General features: G+C 44.2%; 1 protein-coding gene and 1 long non-coding RNA gene across 5 annotated transcripts in view; both read right to left on the reverse strand.

Annotated features, from left to right (window-relative positions):
- Nucleotides 1-21,055, reverse strand: part of KAZN (kazrin, periplakin interacting protein) — a 1,021,468-nt gene that overhangs the window by 930,470 nt on the left and 69,943 nt on the right. The window lies entirely within an intron of this gene.
- Nucleotides 8,631-10,595, reverse strand: LOC139078764 (uncharacterized). Its single transcript, XR_011531812.1, has 3 exons — nucleotides 10,465-10,595; nucleotides 9,777-10,065; nucleotides 8,631-9,599 (listed from the first exon to the last, which is right to left on the reverse strand). It is a non-coding gene; the product is annotated as an uncharacterized lncRNA (long non-coding RNA).

Genomic DNA, 21,055 nt, shown 5'->3' on the forward strand with positions numbered 1-21,055 from the left:
TCCATTCCTCCATTCAAAAAATACCTTCACATCTGATCTGGGCCAGGTACTATTCTAGGCATTGGGGATACCCATGGAAACACAGAAAGAGGCTCTGCCTCCAAGAAGCTACATTCTAATGGACGAGACAGATAATAAACACCTAAGACAATAAAGAAGATGCTTTAGGATAACACGAAGAGCTATGAAGAAAATAAGACCGAAGGGAGCGAGCAGGACAAGAGAGGACTTATCTCAGACGGAGGGAGCAAGGAGGGTCCCTCATTAGACGTCAGGCCAGAACGATGCCAAGGAAGTGGCCAGGTGAAGACCTGGGGGCAGAACCCTAAGCAGAGGCAACTACCACCAAGGCCTGAGCATGGCCTGCTGGAGGGATGGAGGAAGAGCTGGAAGTGGAGCCTGGTGAGCCCGGGAGAGGATGCAAGATAAAGCTGGAGGGGAGGGCAGCACCCGGCCCATGCGGGGTCTTCTAAATCTTGGGTGGGAACTTCAAATTTCTAACTGTAGCTTTCTCGTGTGTTGCAAATTCCATCTTGGAACACCAAGAGCACATGTCACGTCCTCAGAGCGATGCAGGTCTTCTTGCCTCCTGTTCTGGGGGTTCCGATGATGAAGACGGGGGTGGAATCACAGGATGGAAGTTGGGCTATAGCAACAGTGATTCCAGTGAGGGAGAGGGAGGGCAAGGAAGATGATAAGGAGTGAAGTCAGAAGATGGGGCAGAGAGACAAGGTGGAAGGAAAAGGGGAAGCATGGCTAAAGTCTGTAGGAACCACCAGGAGGTTTCAGCCCGCAGCAAAGAATTGGGTTCTTAAGAACAGTCATTTATATACCGATTTTTCTTCCTCCGGCCACATGATGCTTCACCTAACCTTAGGAACAGAGTTTTTCCCAAGAGGTTGTCAGGCTTTCTCTGATCTTACTCAGATAATTAGGACCTTTGACACGTCTGTTTTCATTGTTATCCACCCTGAATGCACATCTGGCAGCCTGGCATCAAAGCATACTTTTCAAAGCATCAGGAGAACACTTAACAAACACCCTCTGACAGTGATGTATGAGTCTCAGCCCTTCTCGTAAAAGGGCAGAGGAAGCCTGGGATACAGCCTCAAGCTGAGATTCGGGGCAGACTGTTTGTGGAGAGGCTGCTCTTGCCTGCAAAGGGTGGCGAGACTTGGGACCCACAGCTGAGCAACCAAGAGACACCTCCCACGCTGGACGTCCCCACGCTGGACTCCTTCCTCCCGGAGAGCCTCCCCCAGGGCTTCACTCTGCTCATAAGTCAAACTCTCTTTTACATTCCGAGTTGGCACCAGCCCTCGTTCCTAGAAAAATTAAAAGTCCACAAGATGATACCTCATTCACAGCACAACAAAAATAAGACCCAAGTGGCTCAGCTGGGTCCTCCATCGTGGGCCACTGGGTGATGTTACACGGGGCACAGATGGTTTTTATTTGAATTGCTATGCATTTAGTTTAACACACATTGGAAAGAAATATAACTAGCACCTCAAACCCACGGTAGGATGAGTCTGAGTAAAAAATAATAATAATTTATTTATAGCTTATTTTTAAAAATTATTATTTAGATAATAATATAGATAATACTTATACGGAAACAATAACCAACCCGTTAAGGTGTTCCTTGAAAGCCAGAGGCTTGTCTGCAAGAGTCTTGGGCTACATATTTGGCCCAAAACAAATGGGGGTAAGGGATGTTTCCGGTCGTGAAGGAAGCTAGTCAGCCATCGCGTTGTGGACACGTGGGGCACTGACGTCAATAAGCACACCCGCTCCTGTGTGGGCGTGCGGAGAGCTTCTCTCTTAGTCTGACTCCACAGCACTCTGCACATGCCTCTCCGGACAGACCTGTGCACTGAGGATGGTGAACTCCTCCAGGACAGGAAAGCTCAGTCCCCCAGCCCGTAGTAAACGTGCCGTAAATGCCCACTGAACGGACAGCTCTCAAGTATGGGGGTTGCTCTGTGGTGGGCTCCTGACCTTACCATGTACCAGCTGTGTGACCTTGAGCAAGTCACTTGACCTCTCTCTGCCCCAAATTTCTTCATTATAAAATGGCAATTAAAATTGAAACCTACCTCAAAGGGTTGCTATGAAAATTCAGTGAATTAACATATGTAAAGCACTTAGAATAGCGCCTGCTGTGTCTGCTCCACCATCCTCATCAGCATGCCCATCCTCCAACCAGAAGACAGAGTGGCTTTAAAGCAATGACGTCATCAGCCATCTGGTTACATGTACATGTAGTTGTCTCTCGCCTATCCCACTCAACTTTAGGCTTCCTGAGACTGAACCCCACTTCAGAGCTGTATCCCCAGTGCTCTGACTTGAAACACATTAGTTGATGTGCTTAATTGGTATTTGAATGAATGATTGAACAAACGATCAAATATCCCCCTCCAGAAGTCCCTGGAAGTCCCTTCTTAATAGAATGGCCTTAGCAGGTTATCACCCAGCGGGCTTGATACATCGGCCCAGCCTCCTTTTCATAAAACATTTTAGCATTCTGTGAACACAGCCCTTTTTACTAGAACATTAGGCAGGGTAGGGAGCAGTGGTGTGGAAGCTAAGGGTACTAATGCATGTGAAATTGCTCACCCTCAGGGAGAATCCACAGGAAGTTATCTTTGTCCTCAGAGGCACTCAGGCACAGGAGGCTCTGGCAAGACCAACTTAAATTTCAGGTTAGCAAATGAGCATTAAACACCGGGATCGGAGTGCACGCCTCGACCTTTCCACAGGAAGGGAGGCAGGCCACAACTCCAATTACTTCTAGCAGAACTACAAGTCTAACACTCCATTTAAATTCAAATCAAAGAAATTATCAGAGGAATGACTCGTAGAGACAAACAGTATAAAGCTCTCACGCTACCCAGGAGACAACTGAGGCCAGAAGGAAGTAACTGGACCCACGGGGATCCTCGTCCGCAGAGCTGGGATTCAAACTCCGCACGCCCGAATCTGGTCCAACACCTGTCCCTCACCTCCTGACGGCGTGATGTCACAATCATTATCAGAGGGTCTCTTGTAAGCCTGCTGATTTTTACCAGCAAGTAGAACACGTGTTGTACTCGTCCGTGACTAAAAGCCAGCTCCTTGTTCTCACACGCCCATGAGCCAGTATTTGAACTCCAACTCCAACATGATCTCCGTGCAGCTACCAGTTGGGAAACTAATGTGCTAGAACCGTGGCTTTTGTACCTGCAGAAAGGTAACTACAGACCCCATCAGATGGGGGGCACTAACTTTCCAAATTTTGGTGCCAGACATGAACCCCTTTTCCTTTTTTGCAGCGCTGCTTGATGAGTGCTGTCTGCCGCACTTTTGCCAAACGTGCCTTGGGGCCCAGATGGGCGTGCATGCTTGCCTGTGAAGGGCTTTATATTTTAAATGCACCAGAGGAAGCTGTCCCTCCACAGTGAATCTGTTTATAAAAATAAAGAATCCTTTCAGACAGCCATATGGTTGCAGAATTACAATAATAAAAACAGCAGCTAACCATTTTTGGTCAGTCCTAATGGTCCGTGGTTAAGATTCAGCGCTCTCACTGCCAAGGCCCAAGTTCATGTCCCGGTCAGGGAACCACGCCACCCATCTGTCGGTTGTCATACTGTGGCAGCTGCATGTTGCTGTGATGCTGAAAGCTGTGCCACTGGTATTTCAAATGCCAGCAGGGTCACCGATGGGGGACAGGTTTCCGTGGAGCTTCCAGACTAAAACAGACTAGGAAGAAGGACCTAGCCACCCACTTCTGAAAAAATTGGCCATGAAAACCGTATGACTCGAAGCGGAACATTGTCTGATAGAGCACCGGAAGGTGAGAGGATGGCGCAAAAACACCAGGCAGGCTCTGCTCTTCCATCCATGGGGTCACTAGGAGTCGGAACCGACTCAACGGCACTAACAACAACTTTTTGGAGCACAAACTGTATTCTAGGGATTGTGCTAAGTGACTTACAGGCATTTTCTCATTTACTCCACACAACCACCCATGAGGCAGGACTACTGCCATCTCCATTTTATAGATGAGATCACTGAGGCCTGTGGCAGACAGATGCGAAGATGGCCCCTAATCCCTGACTCCTGGTGTTCACGCCCTGTATCCCTCTCCGCTTGAGTGTGGGCAGGACCTGTGATTTGCTCTAATCAATAGAATGTGGCACAGGGGATGGGGATGTCCCTTCCATGAAATGTTACTTAAGATGATAACGCCCGTCTTGCTAGGAGACTGTCTTGATCGACCCTCTTCCTTGCCGGCTTTGATGAGGTGAGGCATCGTACAGAGAGCCCTACATCACGAGGCACTGAGAGGGACCTCCAGCTGACATTTAGCAAGGGGCTGAGGCCCTGAGTCTGAGAGCCTGGAGGGATCTGAATACTGCCAACAGGTGAGCTCGAAAGCAGCTCCTTCCACAGAGGATGCGACCCTGGCTGGCCCCTTCATTGCAGCCTGTGAGAGACCCTGAGCAGAGGACCAGCCGAGCGCTCCTGGACCCCTGCCCACGGAAAGTGGGAGATGATCAGTGTCTGTTGTTTTAAGCCACTAAGCTGCAGCGATCTTTTATACGGCGATAGAGAACCAACACGAGCACGGATAAGTTAAGCAATTTGCCCAAGGTCCCTTATCTGCCAGGTGGCTTAACTAGGTTTGAAGAGGGAGAGTTTACCTTCTAAACCTGACCTGGGACAATCCTGGAGTTCAAACCCCTCAGCTCCCTCCCAGACCGACAGATGGATCTGTGTAGTCTTTTCTCGAAGATTTCTTCTAATGGAAATGCTGTGGCTGCCCTTGTTTGCTCATCCGGGGTCCATGACACTACAGACCAGAGAGTCCGCCCGTGGGAGCAGCGTGATTCAGCAGCCACCCCCAGAACTTTAAGTCAGAAGGTATGAATCGGAAAACCCCACCGTCCTCCTTCCGACCCCTTCCTGAAGCTCAGTCCGTCACAATTTTCTTCTCTAAGCCTCGCGTTGGTCTTTGGTGACGTTACCTGCTCGTAGGTCTACCACGGATGTGGAAACTGAATGGGATTCTGTAGAGACAGAGTTTAGCCCAGTGGTGCCCTGCATTTGGATAATTGGTATCCTTAGCCAAAAGATTCAGTTAAAGTTCCATTTCTTAGAAGTCAATTTATTAACAATAGCTTGTGTTTCGAGCTGGACTTTCCTCTGGACTCCAGACCGACATACCCATATGTCTTCATCTCCCCCCTGCCCCTGCCCAATAACCTGGTCCCCCTCCTATGCTCCCCTCCTCCGAGGACGAAAACACCTTCCATTTGCTTACATAAGTCAGCACCAGGGGGTCAACCTGGACACCTCCTTCTGGCGCATCCTGCCTCCACCAATCCACTATCAGTTCCTCTTCTTTTCTTCTTTGCTGTGTCTATTTTGCTGTGTCTCTACTACCATCAGCTTGGTCTTGTGCCTGGACTCATGCGAGAACTGCCAAACACTCCACATCCAGACGGCCCACTTACTAGTGTCTCCACTCTGCAAAATTATGTTTATTTTTTTTAGAGTGAAATTTTTATTCACGTATAACGTTGTGCAGAAATGTACACAAATCATAAATGTACAGGTTGACGAGCTCGAGAAGCAGACCACCACGAGCTCCCCTTGAAAACCCCCGTGAGCATCTTCTAGTCACTCACACTCTCGTTGTTGTGGTATTCCTTTATCTGAAAATACCACGATTTAGTTACTCATTTTTCTATTGCTACATATTTGGGTTGTTTCAGTTTGGGGCTAATATGCGTAGTGCTGGTATTTACATTGTAGTTTTTTGTTACAATGTAAATGTTCTGGTATTTACACGCATGCACAGTAGCACACATATGTATACATTTCTGATGGGTGTGTCTACACATATGAATGGAATTGCTGGGTCTAATGTGGGAATACGTTCAATATTTGTAGACACTGCCAGTTTTCCATACTGTTGTACCAATTTACACTCCTACCATCAGTGGACGATAGTTCTGGTTAATCCACATTCTTTTTAACATTACATAGCATCTGTCATTTTCAATTTAGCCATTCTGGTGGGGGTACTGTTGCATATTATTGTGCTTTTAATTTTGCATTTCCCTGATTCCTAATGAGGTTGAACATTTTTCATATGATTTTGGCTATTTACATATCTTCTTTTGTGAGGTGAATGTTAAAATCCTTTGTTCATCTTTCCACAAAGTTCCCTGCCTTTTAATTATTGATTTGTAAGGGTCTTTATATGTTATGGGAAGGAGTCCCTTGGAAAATACGTGCGTTGCAAATATCTTCTTTCATTCCATGGACTGTCTTTTCACTCCCTTCATAGCATCTGTTGAAGAACAGAAGCTTTTAATTTTAATGTAGCCAATTTACAAATTCTTTTTGCCTTTATGGTTAGAGCTTTTTGTGTCCTACTTAGAATGATCTTGCCCACCCCAAGATCATGAAGCTGCTCTCCTGCATTTTCTCCTAAGAGAGCTTTGTTTTTGTTTTCTTTTGTTTTTGCTTGCTTTGCCTTTCACAGGTCAGGTCTACAATCCACCCGTCATCTTTTATAACATGAATATCCAACTGACACAGCACCATTTCTTTAAGAAAAATCATTTCAACCCCAACTGCAGTGTCGCCTTATAAATCAGGTGACTAAACACGTATGCGTCTATTTCTGGGTCCTCTATTTGATTCCATTGATCTTTTTTGCCCATCCAGGTGTCAATACTACACTGTCTTAATTACTATGGTTTTTAATAATCCTTAGTACCTAGTAGTATGAGTCTTTCCCCTGTTTTTACTTCTTCTAGATTGACTTACTAATCTTAGCCCTTTGCATTTCCACACAGATTTTAGAATCTTCTTGTCAATTTCTATCCCCAAAAAGGTGGAAGTTTTGATTGGGATTTCATTGAATCTATAGATTAATTTAGGGAAAGTAGACATTTTTATCATATTGCATTTTCTGAGCCACAAACATGATGTGTCCATCCATTTATTTGTCTTTTTTAATTTCCTTCATTAATGTTGCACATTTTCGGAAGAACTTTTGTTAGATCTATTCCTAAGTATTGCATTTTTTCATGTTATTGTAAATGTATCTTTACTAAAACTTTACTTCCTGTTGTATTGCTGCTAGCAATATAAATATAAAAAATAAATATAGAGCAACTTATTTTTGTATATTTCCCTTATATCCAGTAACCTTGCAAAGTTCATGTATTAGTTTTAATAATCTGTGTGTGGATTCTTTTGGATTTTCTACATACACAATCATTTTCACCTGCAAAGAGTAACAGGGCTTTTTTTTCTCAATCATCATAATTTTTGTTTCTTTTTTTACCCATGTGACACTGTCTAGGACTTCCAGGAAGTAGGAATAAGGGGACTCTTGTTTCATTCCTAGTCTCCAGGGGAAAAGCTTTCAATATTTCACGATGAAGAATGATATTTGCTGTAGGCTTCTTGCAGATCTTTACCGAGTTAACGGAAGTGCGCCTCTATTCCTCGTGAGCATGTTCTCTTTAAAGAGGAAATGTGATCGTGTTGCTCCCTCCTAAGAGGTTTCACTGTGCCCATGACTCTCTAGAGCCTCCCCGCAGCAACTCTGTGCTCCTTGCTCTCTACTCTCCAACGTCAATCACTCTCAGTTTCTCGAGCTCGTCACATTCCCATCACCAGGGCTCCTTGGGAGGCGCTTCCCCCCCTGCCTTTGAAGGACCTCACAGCACCCTCTTTACACGCTCTTCTCCTTGTTAAATTTTATGCATCCTTCCACCCTCTGCTGGAGAGTCGTCTCCTCAGGGAATCCTTCCCTGGCCACTGCGACCCAGACGGGATCAGCCTATTTAGGGATAAGTTCTCACAGAACTCTCTGCCTTCCCTTCACAGCTCGCATCTCCACTGGGCTCAGTACACTGCAACCTTCCTGGGAGCAGAGACTATTTTGTCCCCCATCATAATCCAGGGTCCAGCTCGGCGCCCAGCTCCACGTGAGTTCGCGCTCAATAGATATTTATTGAATGAATACATGAATGACAGAATAAATGAACCCACTCAGACAACTTATTTTAATCTCCCTTGGTCTCAGTTCCCACAACTGTAAAATGACGAGCTTCATGTCGTTTCCCTTTGACATTTTATGATTCTAATTGGAGAAAAGAATTGTTGCAAAAGATATGAATCAACTTTTGATGAATGTGAATAATTCTTGTCTACTTTTTTTGACTTCATTGACTTTGCTGAATTTGGAAACATAAAAAGCAGTCGGTGTGCTTTTGTGATTGTGACCGTTCGCACTCTGAGCTCATCTTAGCCTCACTGGAGGCAGACGGTAGACTCTGTCACAGGGGAGCCTCCCGCCAGAAAGTGGAATACCCTGGATGGGAGCGTCACAGAACGCTTAGGGCCCGTATTCTGGAACCAAATTAAAGTTAGCTCCCTGTCATGGAGTTTCCCTGGCTACTTCAGAGACCAAGTCCTTTATGATGTCGTCCAGGAAGTGCTCCCTTCAACGTAGGAAGGAAATCCTTTTATGCATAAAAATTCAGACTTAACTCTAGATAAATTAGAAGATGATGGCTTACATCACGAAAAGATTCATTTGTAAAGCAAATGGCTCTCAGTTTTAAATTCTCCCAGTGATTTTATTAAAGAAATTGACACAAAACTATGATTCCGCTAGGAAGAAGAAAAAAAGGCATTTGTACACATCCGTTCGATTTCTCCATAACACGAAGAGGGGTACCTCCACATGAGGAATGGAAATGGTCTCCAGGGGCCCCAGGCCCTCTCCTTGACCACACGGTTACTCTCTATTACTTTACTCTGTTTTATTGTTCTTGTCACCTAACTACTTTCTGAAATTACCATGTTTACTATTTGGTCTTTTGTGTTTTTTATTTGCCTAAACCAACAAAAGTGAAAACTCCACAAGGACCAGGACCTTTCCTGTTCTGTTCACCACTCTGTCCCAGGACCTAACACTGTGCTTGGATGACAATAGGCACTTGAAATATATTCATTCAAAGAACGACCACACCAACTATCAATCAACTTACCTGTAGAAACAGAAAAGATAATGCCAGGTTAGAGATAATTGCATAAAGCGGAAATGTTTTTTAGGTAATAATTCATTTTTCTAAAATAAACATTGAATAAGTTAATGTCGACTAAAGCCTTTTTTAAGTGAAGCTCTTTCCCTTCCTCTCTTTATGAAATCTGGTAATCTGGTAAATGCCCTTAACTGACTGTGTGTACCAATCAGCTGAGGATATGATTTGCTGCAGTAACAAACAACCCCCACATCACAGGGACTTACAACCATAAGGATTTCCTTCTCATTTATACTCCATATCCCCTCGCCCCAGGTCAACTGCAGCTCCACCCCACGTTGTCTTCACTCTGAGACCAAGGCTGATGGAGCAGCCAGTATCTGGGACACTGCCATCCATGGCAGAGGGAAAAGAGAACATGCATTGGCCCTTAAAACTTGGGCTTTGAGGGGTTGGCCTGCTGGCACAGTGGTTAAGTTTTCATTCTATGCTTCGGCAGCCCGGGGTTTGCAGGTTTGGATCCTGGGCTGTTGTGGCATCCTATATACAAAATAGAGGAAGAATGGTACAGACATTAGCTCAGTGACAATCTTCCTCAAGCAAAAAGAGGAAGATTGGCAACAGATGTTAGCTCAGGGCCAATCTTCCTCACCAAAAAAACACAACACACACCAAAAACCCTTGTGCTTTGATCTGACACAAGTTACTTCTACTCACATTGCCTTGGCAAAAGCAATCATATGGTCAAGACTGCCATCACTGGAGCGGAGAGGCACTGCAGAAAGGGTACTGGAGGGGCCAGCCTGGTGGTGCAGCGGTTAAGTTCTGCTTCGGAGGCCCAGGGTTCACTGGTTTGGATCCCGGGTGCAGACATGGCACCACTTAGCAAGCCATGCTGTGGTAGGCATCCCACATAGAAGTAGAGGAAGATGGGCACAGATGTTAGCTCAGGGCCAGTCTTCCTCAGCAAAAAGAGGATTGGCAGCAGATGTTAGCTCAGGGCAATCTTCCTCAAAAAAAAAAAAAAGAAAGAAAGAAGGGGAACTGGAATATTTGGCTGACCAGTTATGTCCTCTCTCACACTGTGGTTGCAGCTGTAGGAGCCGACGAGAAAGGCGCCAATGGAAAATTCCAGATCCAAACTCAAAAATAAAAATAAATAAGAACTGTTCTCATTTTACCCTTGAAGGCCACCTGGGGATCACACTCTGCAGATTCTGAACCTACATAGAAGTACAGAGGAGCGGAGCTGATCTCTCTCCTCCCGTCTGCTCACAGAAGCCCTCTGCTGACTGTTTTGCCCACCCCCAACCCAGAGGCAGCATCGGGAGAGCACCTGCTCATTACTCCTCTGCTTCTTGTCTGCCCGAGGGCTCAGGGTCCTTGCTGCAGGTTTTCCTCTTACCTTCCCGGACAATTTGTCTCTAATAGAGAGGCACAATTCTGGAAGCTGCAAGCCTTTAATTCCCAGCGACATTATCTTAAGGCGGGCTGACTTGGCTAACAGCCGCCGGCTTTCGGGAATAACCTCTCAGTGAAAGGTACTCTTCTGAGCCACCGCTTCCAGGAAATTCTCTCTCCCCTCCTATGACTCACTGCTTAAGTGGGGAGAGTTTCTTTGCAGAGACTAAGAAGTGATACCAGAGGAGGAGAGGTAAGGCAGGAGATTTCTGAGACCCCCAATGTCAGGCTGTGTAAATGTGAATGGAAGAGATGACTGGGGAAGAGAATAACTTTAGTGAGGAAAAAAACTAGCTTCACAACTTCAGCAGGAGTGATAGGTCTTCTCCTGGGTACAGTGACCTGCAGTATTATGCCCTAGAAACAGCTCTGAAGACACAGCCCAAGGATTTAGGGTGCCTACAGTCTGGAAGAGAAACGACAAATATTTTCCATGAAGTGTAGACACTGAGGTTGTTCTGGAATAGGATGCTCACTTGTCCAGCCTTGGACAACTGGGGAAGTATGCCGGAGGTGCTAAATTCAGAGGTCAGGATGGACAGGAGCTAGCTGTGGGCAGGGAGAGTTGGCTGGTCGGTAGCGGGGGTCAGAGGGCGATGGGAAAAAAGTCATCCAGGAAGAGCGACAGTCCGAGTGAGGCACAGAGGAGTGGGAAGGACATTCATTGCCATCTGTACCGGCAGCGCAAGGTGGCTGGGGCTCAGAGGACACCCAGGGAAAAAGAGCCTGGCGAGAGGAGCGAGTCAGGAAGCACCCTGTCAACCACGATATTTGATGAAAGGATTTGGGGAGGGGAGTCTCCGAAAGGTGAGCGGTGCTCTACCCAAGGGCATCAGGAATGAGTCCCAGGATCCCAAGTGTAAACAGTGGGCCGTCACCTTCTCTCAGTCAAACCCCAAGCACAACCAGAGGAAGGGAGAGCTGACCTCTGGGAAAGCACGAGAGGAAAGAACATTTCCTCCACAGTAGACCCTGAAATAAAATTCATCTCCCTGAGAGGCCAAGTAGAATTCTGCTAATAGCCGGAGCACGTGGTCCATTCCAAAATAAGATGGGGTAACACTCTGGTTTTCCACCTCTCCAGGCACATGCTGTCAAGGGTTGGAAACAACCCTGGTCTGGGCAAGCGTGAAAACTGAAAACCTGCTGGCCGAATTCCGCAGTGGTGTGCTGGAGCCAGCTCTGACCAGCTTGTAATTATTCTGTGTTCAGGAATTTGGTGAGCCAGTAGTTAAACACAGCGATATAAACTTGCAGGGGCCAGCCCCATGGTGCAGCAGTTAAGTGTGCACGTTCCGCTCCAGTGGCCTGGGGTTCGCTGGTTTGGATCCCGGGTGCTGACATGGCACCACTTGGCACGCCATGCTGTGGTAAGCATCCCACATAGAAAGTAGAGGAAGATGGGCACGGATGTTAGGTCAGGGCCAGCCTTCCTCAGCAAAAAGAGGAGGATTGGTGGCAGATGTTAGCTCAGGGCTAATCTTCCTCAAAAAAACGAAAACAAAAACTTGCAATGCATGAATACATTAAAAACAAAGGTAATAAATACTCAAATTCATTACTTCCTATTTTACTACACTGTACTGTTATTTATTTTTGTTCTTAAGGTTATTTATCTTTATTTTATCTGTGCAGTAGAAATGCTGTTTCCCAACTCCATGCTCAGTAACACCCTATCGGCAGCTTGACATCCATCACAATGGGAACATTTACACCACAGAAAATGGGAAATGTTATAAATCAGGCCCTCCGCCTCCTCTCCCTCCCTCCTCTCATCAAGACCTGGTTGTTAAAACTCTGCCAGCACACCACTGAGTTCATAGGCTGCCTTAAACAAACGTTAGCTACTCTTCCCTGTTCCTGCTTCTTTACCCTTCCCCACCGCCAGCTCATGAACACATGTATGCACACAAACCCCATCTCTCTAGCTACCTGAGTCTCTTCTGCTCATTGGCGCATTTTCACTATGGAACATACTCGACTCTTCCCCACTTCTTCATGAGTAAACTCCAGGGTATATAATTGAAACCCTATGTTGCCAGGCTTCCAATAATCACTATGCCTCATTTTTCTCATCTGTAAGATGGGAGGGTTAGATAAGAAAACCTCAACGGTACTATAAAGAATCAGAAACCCTCAGTTTTAATATGTCACCCCTTAAAACAGTTCATAGTGTCAAAGTAGTTAAAATCTTCTTTATCGAAAATAAAGTAGACACCAACTTTGTCCTCAGTGCCCAGCTCTACCGGACATTTACCATGCACCTTAGTCAAGCTACCCAACCATCCACTGCCTCAGTTTCCACACTGGTAAATTCATCATTGTCATTGTCATTATCACCGTCCTCGGCGTTGCCCACTGGCTCATCTCTGTTTTGAAGTGAAAGCATCACTCATTTTAGAGAAGATTTAAAGACGAAAGGATCAGAAAAGCAGCAAAAATACACAGGCAATCCTAACTCAATGAGTAGTAACGATTTCAGAAATAGGATTTACTTTAAGTGCAATAAAATCAACATTAAACAGATGAACAGAAATCCTAAATAGCTATTTAGTAGAATGGGCGTTGACTCTGCGAAAGAACCTTCTACTCTGAAAGGGCACATACAAACAAAATTGTACATTCAATCAAGCTGAAAAATACACATATGAGCCTCAGCTTCAAAGGCTGAGGCAAGAAGGTACCACTGAGTCATCCCCTGGATTAAGGTAACTTCGCTTCTGAAGAAAGTTCCATAAGTAGAGGTATCCTATACCAACTGTCCAAACCAGGACATTAGAGAGAGAAATTACACAGTCACACTGGAACGGGCACAAGCCGGGACAGGCCCAGGCAAAGCTAGGGGAACGGTCCTCGCACCTCCAAGTCACCCTCCAGCGCTCCGATCTGAAACCAAAACACTCACGCTAACCCATCAGCCTGGAATAAAGCCCTAACAATCCAAATAGGAAAATTCACCACCTGAAAAAAAAGACCTGCCTCCAACGAGGCAGCCCACTAGAAAAGGCAAGTACTGTGCCTAATTACGATGCTGTTCAGGTCTTTTCACATAACCCACAGGCCCAGGGCAGGGAACTTGTAGCTGGTCTCCAGCAAAGATAAATAAGATTAATATTTTACTCTTACCCAGAGATGAATCCAGCTCTGTGTAGTGTGAAACACATATAATTTTAAAGAAAAAGGAATTCAAGTTTACAAATTCAAAATGAAGCTGAAAGTATATAATGGTTTAGGATGAAAAAAAGAAATCATAACAATTTAGAAACCATTTTTTTAAGACTGACAAATATCACAAAAACCAGAAAAAGCTGGAAAAATGACATGATAATATTATCGATTAACTTCCTAACAGACCCCCATAATTCTTTTTATCTACATATTTTGACTACATTCTCTTGATTGACTCTACATTTAATAGTGATTTTATAATATTTTATATACAGAATATACAACATAAAACAAATAAGACACTTTATTATGCAGAACAGTTGGCCAAAAATGTTTTGGTAAATCAAAAATGGCAGTGTATTCTTATCACTTCTCCCGCTGAGAGACGGGCTCTATTTTCTCCCCCCTTGCCTCCTGAATGCAGCAAAGATAATACCGTGTGATTTCCCAATCTAGGACTGAAGAACACTGGCAGCTTCCACTTCCTTCCTCTGAGGACGTTCCTCTTGGAACCCAGCAGCCATGCTGTGAGGAGACCCAAGTAGCCTCTTGACGAGGTCCGTGTGGTGGAGAATCAGGACCCATGGCCAACAGCTTTGGCTGAGCTCCCAGCTGATGGCTGGTACCAACACCAGTTAAGTGAGACTAGTTTGAAACTTCCAGCCATCTCAGTGCCCCAGCCAACAACTCATCAAGCAGAATAGCCATAGAATCACTCAAACCATAATATAATAAGGGTTGTTTATTATTATTATAAATATAATAAATAGTTGTTTCAAGTCACTACATCTTTGGGAGTTTATCATTCAGCAATAATTGTTTTCTTCCCAACATTTTATTATGAAAGTATTCAAACATAAAGAAAAGTTGAAAGAATTGTAAACACTTATATACCCACCTCTTGGATTCGACACTTAATGTTTTATTATACTCGCTTTATCACATATCTATCTCATTTCTTTATCCATCTCATTTTTATGTCCTTCAAAGTTAGACATAAGTACACTTTACTCCAAACGCTTCAGCATGCATATCATTAACTTGAGTTAAGGGTTTTTTCCTTTTGAGGAAAAATTTACATAAAATGAAATACACAAATCCTAAGTGTGCCACTCTGAGTTTTGACAAATGCACACAACTGTGAAACCCAAACTCCTAACAAGATACACAACATCACCATCACTCAGAGAGCCCCCTCGTGTCCCTTCTCGGTGGAACCCTGCCCCCACCCCTCATGGGAAACCACTCTCCTAATTCTTTTCTACCATAGATTAGCTTTACCAGTCCAGAACTTAATACACAGCCAATTATACCGTATATTCTCTTGCACATCTGGCTTTTTTCACTCAGCATAATGTTTATGAGATTCACTCACGTTGTTGTCTGCATCGGGAGTGTGTTTATTTTTATTACTGAGTAGCATTCCTTTGTATAAATATGTCACAATTTGTTTATCCATCCTCTGGTTGATGGACAGCTTGTCTGTTTCTAATCTGTGGCTACTATGAATAAACTTGCTGTGAACGTTCTTGAACAAGTCTTGTAGGGGACATACATTTTCATCTCTCTTGGGTAGACACCTAAGAGTGGAATTGCTGGGTCAAAGAGTAGATGCATGCTTCGTTTTAGAAGAAACTTCCAGGCCTTTTTCTGAAGCGAATTGTGCTTTTTATTACTGACAGTTTAGAAAAGTTCCTTTCAGCTTCCCATCTCACTATTGACAAGGCCACATCTGTAACACCCGAGCTGCAGTTTCTCGTTCGAGTGTTTCTTCTTACCACAGAAAAGCCTCAGATGAGTCCAGCCATTCGATCTAGCTAAGCATGCCCTGCCTGGGCCACACCTGCTGGCCCGGCTCTGCCAGGTCCTCTCCAAGGAAGGGGGACAAGGTGGCCACGAAGTCTGGGTCAACCACACTGACCTCCGAGCAGGCAGCGTTTCCTTCGATCCTTCTCCTTGGACCCAAAGACATGTCTAGATGCTTGACAAGGTTCACCAGGGCCCAGTGGTCACTGGGTGACTTAAAAGTTTATTTCTTTACTAGAATCTCCCTCCCTCCTTGCTTTCCCAACCAGAATGCAAGCTCCTCTGAGAGTAGAATCTTGGCTCTCCCAATTACTGCTTCATCCCCACCTCTTAAAACAGTGCCCAGAATAGACTAGGAACTGAATGAACAAATGAATGAACGAATGAATGAATACCCCCGTTTCTGCCTTGTACCCAACCCTGGAGAACTTACTTCTATATTAGCACATGGCTGTGCAGGCTGACGCCTGAGGCCTCGACTTGTCAGCACTTTGTGCCTCTAGCACAGCCATTATCATACTTGGTGCAGGTGACACTTCTTTCTCTGATTCCACCGAGGGGTGAGAAGCTTCTAGAGCAGGAACTTCATCTAGAGCATCTGTGTAACCCCATAGTACCCAGAAAGGTGCTTTGTACAGAGTAGCTGCTCAATAAATGTCAGCTTGGTCTCTGCTTACCACATACACCAAGCGTTCTTAACCTGGGGCCCCCCCAGATTGCAGGAGTAGCCTGAATTCCTGAGATCGTCTGCAAAATTTTTTCATAAGTGTATCTTCTAGGGTGAGGAATTTAGCATATTCTCAAAGGAACTAGTGACCCAAAATATGTGAAAAATCACTGAGGTGGATTTTGACAAAAGCTCTTGTGCTTTCCTTTAAGAACAAAGGACTTTCGGCAAAGCCTGTTGCTCACCAACCTAATTTTCTCATCTTCTTAGTCACACACCCAGACTGCATTTCCCAGCCTCCCTTGCAATTAAACGAGACCACGTGACTGAGTTCAGCCAATGGAATGTAGGGAAAGTGAGGTCCACCTCTTCCTGACTTGAGCCCCGGAACTTCCTGGATGATGCTCCGTGGGATCTCTCTTCCTCCTTGGCTGCCAGATCCAGGGGGATCCGGGGGGTGGTCCTAGAAGATTGTCTTGAGTTGGGAGGAGCCATAAGGCGAAAGGAGCCCTGGCCCCTCATCACCGCTTGGAAAGCTGCTGTCGAACACCTCTTTGAACTCTGACGCAAGCAAGAAATAAAATCTTATTGTGTGAAACCACCACAATTTTGGAGCTGTGTGTTACAGCAGTTAGCATTCCTTACTCTGACAGTTACAACAGAAAGAGGCATTTTTGTCTCTAGTGTCTCCTGCTGAAATGTGAATGACTTGGTAGCCTGGTCTTTCTCACTCATACAAGAAATAACAATTTCCTTTCTTCCCAAAGGTTTGTGACTGTGAGATTGCAACCTGGACTACGTGATACACGAGTCCTCTGTGGGAGAATTCTGCCCCTGGGCCCCCAAGCTCCTTTCTGTTGAGAGAAATCCCACAACAGATAGGAGTCGGGGGCATTACTGCTAACACTGTGGAAGACCACTCCTTTCTTCCACAGCGTCGGGGGAGAGAGTCCTCTGCTGACTTCCCAGCTGTTGTGGCCTGGGTATGTGACCTAAGCTTGGTCAGGAGAATGCTCTCAAGGTTGAGGAAGGAAACAAAGGGACGTTAATCACAGGGCTTTAGCAGATTCGCAGGTCCCGTGACATGGCTGCGTGAGTCTGCATGGGGAGAAACCTAACATCCGGGCAGTGCTGGCCAGATGGGAGGGCGCCGGTGGCCTGCCCCTTCTTCCTCTGGGCGTACTGGCTCTGCCTCCCCTCCGTGGCTTCCGTTCAGTTTCCAAAGCTTGCTTCTCTAGCTTTCTGCAAACCAGTCAATAGCCTTCCAATACCTTCCTTTTCTGCTTACGTTCACTGGATTTGGTTTCTAGTGTTTGCAACCAAGAACGCTGACTGACGCAACGCCTCCAACCAAGTCATCGAGTCCTCATGTTCAGCCAAGAACAGGCAAAGACAAATGAAGGCAGCTCGATGCGAGCAACACCTTTGCTCAAACACCACTGCCTATAAAAACTTCATTCTTGAGACAACTTTTGCTCCTCTCTGGTACAACTCCCTACAGACCAACACCACCTTGGAAAATATTTTTTCTTATTTTAAAAGCAACATTTGTTCACTGCAGCAAGTTAGGAAATATGAATATTATAATGAAAATTTTAATTATCCCTAATTTCCTCAAATCAGAAATAACCTATTATATTTCCTACAAGCTTTGTTGCTAACATAAATTTGTAAAAGAAAAAACTACAATTGTGTCATTTTCAAAGTTTTATAATCTTATGTCATGATCAATTTTCCACATTATTCTTTTATTCCACAAATGTCTATTGTATGGCAAGGATGTGGAGAAATTGAAACGCTCATACATTGCTCACGGAAATGTAAAATGGTCCAGCCACTCTGGAAGTTCAGTAGTTCCAAAAGTTCAAACAGAGGTACCATATGACCTAGGAATTCTACTCCTAAATATATATTCCAAGAGAAATAAAAACGTGTGTCCACACAAAATTGTGCGTGCTAACTGAAAGAAGCCAGTGACAGAGGATCACATGTTGTATCACTCTATTTATAATAAATATCCAGAATAGGCAAATCTGTAGAGACAGAAAGCAGATTAGTTGCCTAGGGCTTGGTGGTTGAAGGGAAACAGGAAGTAACTGTTAATGGATACAGGGTTTCATTTTAGGGTGATAAAAACGTTCTAAAATTGATTGTAGTGATGATTGTACATATATATGAATATACTAAAAACTGTTGACTTGTCTACTTTAAATGAGTGAATTATATGGTACACCAATTAAATCTCAATGAGCCACTTACCAAAAAAAACTTACTGTACACTTATTATAGACCATGCCTTGTAGTAGTCATTGTGGATAGAAATAAGAAAGACTCAGTCCCTACGTAGTATGTCCTCTAAAAATACATGCCACAATTATTTAACTTAGATTATTAATTATTTAAGTTAATTATTTAAGTTAGATTGCTTCCAATTTTCCACTATTATACATAACACTGGGATGAACATTCTTGCAAAGTTATCTTTATCCATCTCTCGCATTCTTTTCTTAGACGAAATTCAAAGTGAAATTACTAGGTCAAAAACATGAATTTATTAATGCTCAATTTCTACCTAGGGAGTTGTTTGAATTTACGCTTCCACGCACGACACATGAAAGAAATGCTGTCCTTTCTGTTGAGTTCAGCAAACAGCAGCCCATCGCCCGTTGCCTTGAGGCTTCTCGGGCCACCTGATCAATAATCCAAAGAAAGGCAGCCAAGATAAGTCATTTCTACCATCACTCCCCAAATGTATTGAGGTTGGACCAAGCTTGAGTTGAGAAGTAGAAAAACTTCCCTCCTTGTCCCATGTGCTTTCTACCTTAAGACTTCAACCCACACAGCACTTCAGGTTTTGAAAAGGAGAGAGGGCGTCCAAAAAAGGGCACAAATGTAATTTCTGAAATAAAAATGAAAAGGCATGAGTTACGTAAGGGCAGAGAAAAGACAAATGAGCATGCTAAGGAATCAAGAGAAGAAAAGGAGGCACTCATGAGATGGGCACTCCAAAGCAGCCCGCCCTCACTGTGGGGTAGAAACAGAGCCCACGGCTCCCTCCTCTGCCCAGATTCAGCCCTGGCCCAGGTGGAGCCCCTCCAGGCCTTGGGTCTCTGCCTGGTGACAACTGCGGTCAATCAGTTAATAACGATTCCTCCAATTGTTCTTGGAGGCATGGGAATCAACATTAAAGTGAGAAAAGCAGGGCCACAGCCCTCCACCTCTGCGTGTGACATCAACCGAGCTGTTTTCTTCTCCGGGTCGGTCTTCCGGTTTGTAAAATAAGCAGGTCCTACCCGATAATGTTTAAGACAGGGAAATGCGGGTCAGCAATGATGACTACACGGTCACAACTACAACATGTCACAGCATCTCCCAGCGTCTGTAACAGCATCCACAGTTACCGCACACTTTCTTGTGGGCCCCTTCTGGACCATGGGGCTACAGAAGAGACTCTTAGCCGCCCTGACCTCTCCTTCTTCCATACCTGGGAGGCGAGTGTTCTCACGTGAGCCCATAAACAAGGCCTCTTACTTTGTCACAGATTCAAGTTCACTCCGCCTCTTAACGGGTTTCCTCTCCTGACTGCTTTGCATAGTCTGCTTAGCACAACTTTGCACTTGACAGAACTCCATAATTACAGGAACCTAGAGAACGTTTAGGCCAATGGATTTAAATATGGCAGCAAATCCTTTGACATGTGTTCCATTAAGAGGTAGGGATCTATGTCCCTCCCCCTGAATGAGGGCGGGCCTGTGACTGCTTCGACCCATAGAGTATAGCTATGATAAATATAAATGGAGCAAAGCTAGCATAAAGTGACACTATGCAACTTCTAAGGCCAGGTCACTGTTTCTCAACCTTTATTATTCGTTATTGCCTCCCTGAAGAGACTTTAGACATTTTTCCCTAATTGCTTGTTCTATCAATTACAGAGAGAAGGACCTTAAAATCTCCAGCTATGGTTGTGTGTTTACCTATTCCCCCTTTTAGTTATGTCCATTTTTTCTTCATGTATTTTGAGGCAGTGTTAGTAGGTGCATACAAATTTAGATTCGTTATATATTCCCACTGAAAAGCCTATATCACCAAGAAATTTTCTCTTCATGTCTAGTAAATTCTTTTTCCTTAAGTCTACTTTGATGTTATCGTAACTATATCAGCATGCTTTTGGTTAGGATGCTCATGGTATATCTTTTCCCACTTTTTTACTTTTAGCTTTTCAATGTCTTTATATTTAAGGTATATTTCTTACAGATATTATATAGTTATTGTCTCTTTAAGATCTAATCTGGGAATATTTGCTTTTAATTGGCATATTTTAGTCCCTTTACGCTTAGTTTAATTCTTGAAATACTGGAGTTAAAACTCTTTTTTGCTCGTTTGACAGTTGTCTCCTCTGTTTACTGTTCAATTTTTATTAGAGTTTCTTGTCTTCTTTTGAATTACTCAAATATTATTTCACTTCCCTCCTTCCATCAAATCCTCATTTATATATTATTTTATTATTATTTCAGTGGTTACCCTAGAAATTACAATATGCTTGTTTGGCTTTTTAAAATCTACCTAAATTAGAACATTACTACTTCTTGGACAATGCCAGGACCTTCTACACTTTAACTCCATTTACCCATCTCCTGCCTTTTGGAGCTACTTTTGCCATGCATTTTAATTCTACGTATATTTTAAACCCTACAGGCATCACTACTACTGTTTAAGTTGACAGATTGCAATTAGATTTACCATAAATATCCCCTTCCAATTCTTCCTGGACAACCATGATTCTATGCGCTTTCCTTTTGCCTCAAGTATTTTTTTTAGTGCAGTGGAGTCCTTGTTTTCTGAAAATTTCTTTATTTTATTTTAATTTTTGAAGAATTTTTTGCTGGATATAGGA

The sequence above is a fragment of the Equus przewalskii genome, chromosome 2, assembly GCF_037783145.1.
Source record: "Equus przewalskii isolate Varuska chromosome 2, EquPr2, whole genome shotgun sequence".
In the NCBI taxonomy this organism is placed as follows: Eukaryota; Metazoa; Chordata; class Mammalia; order Perissodactyla; family Equidae; genus Equus; species Equus przewalskii.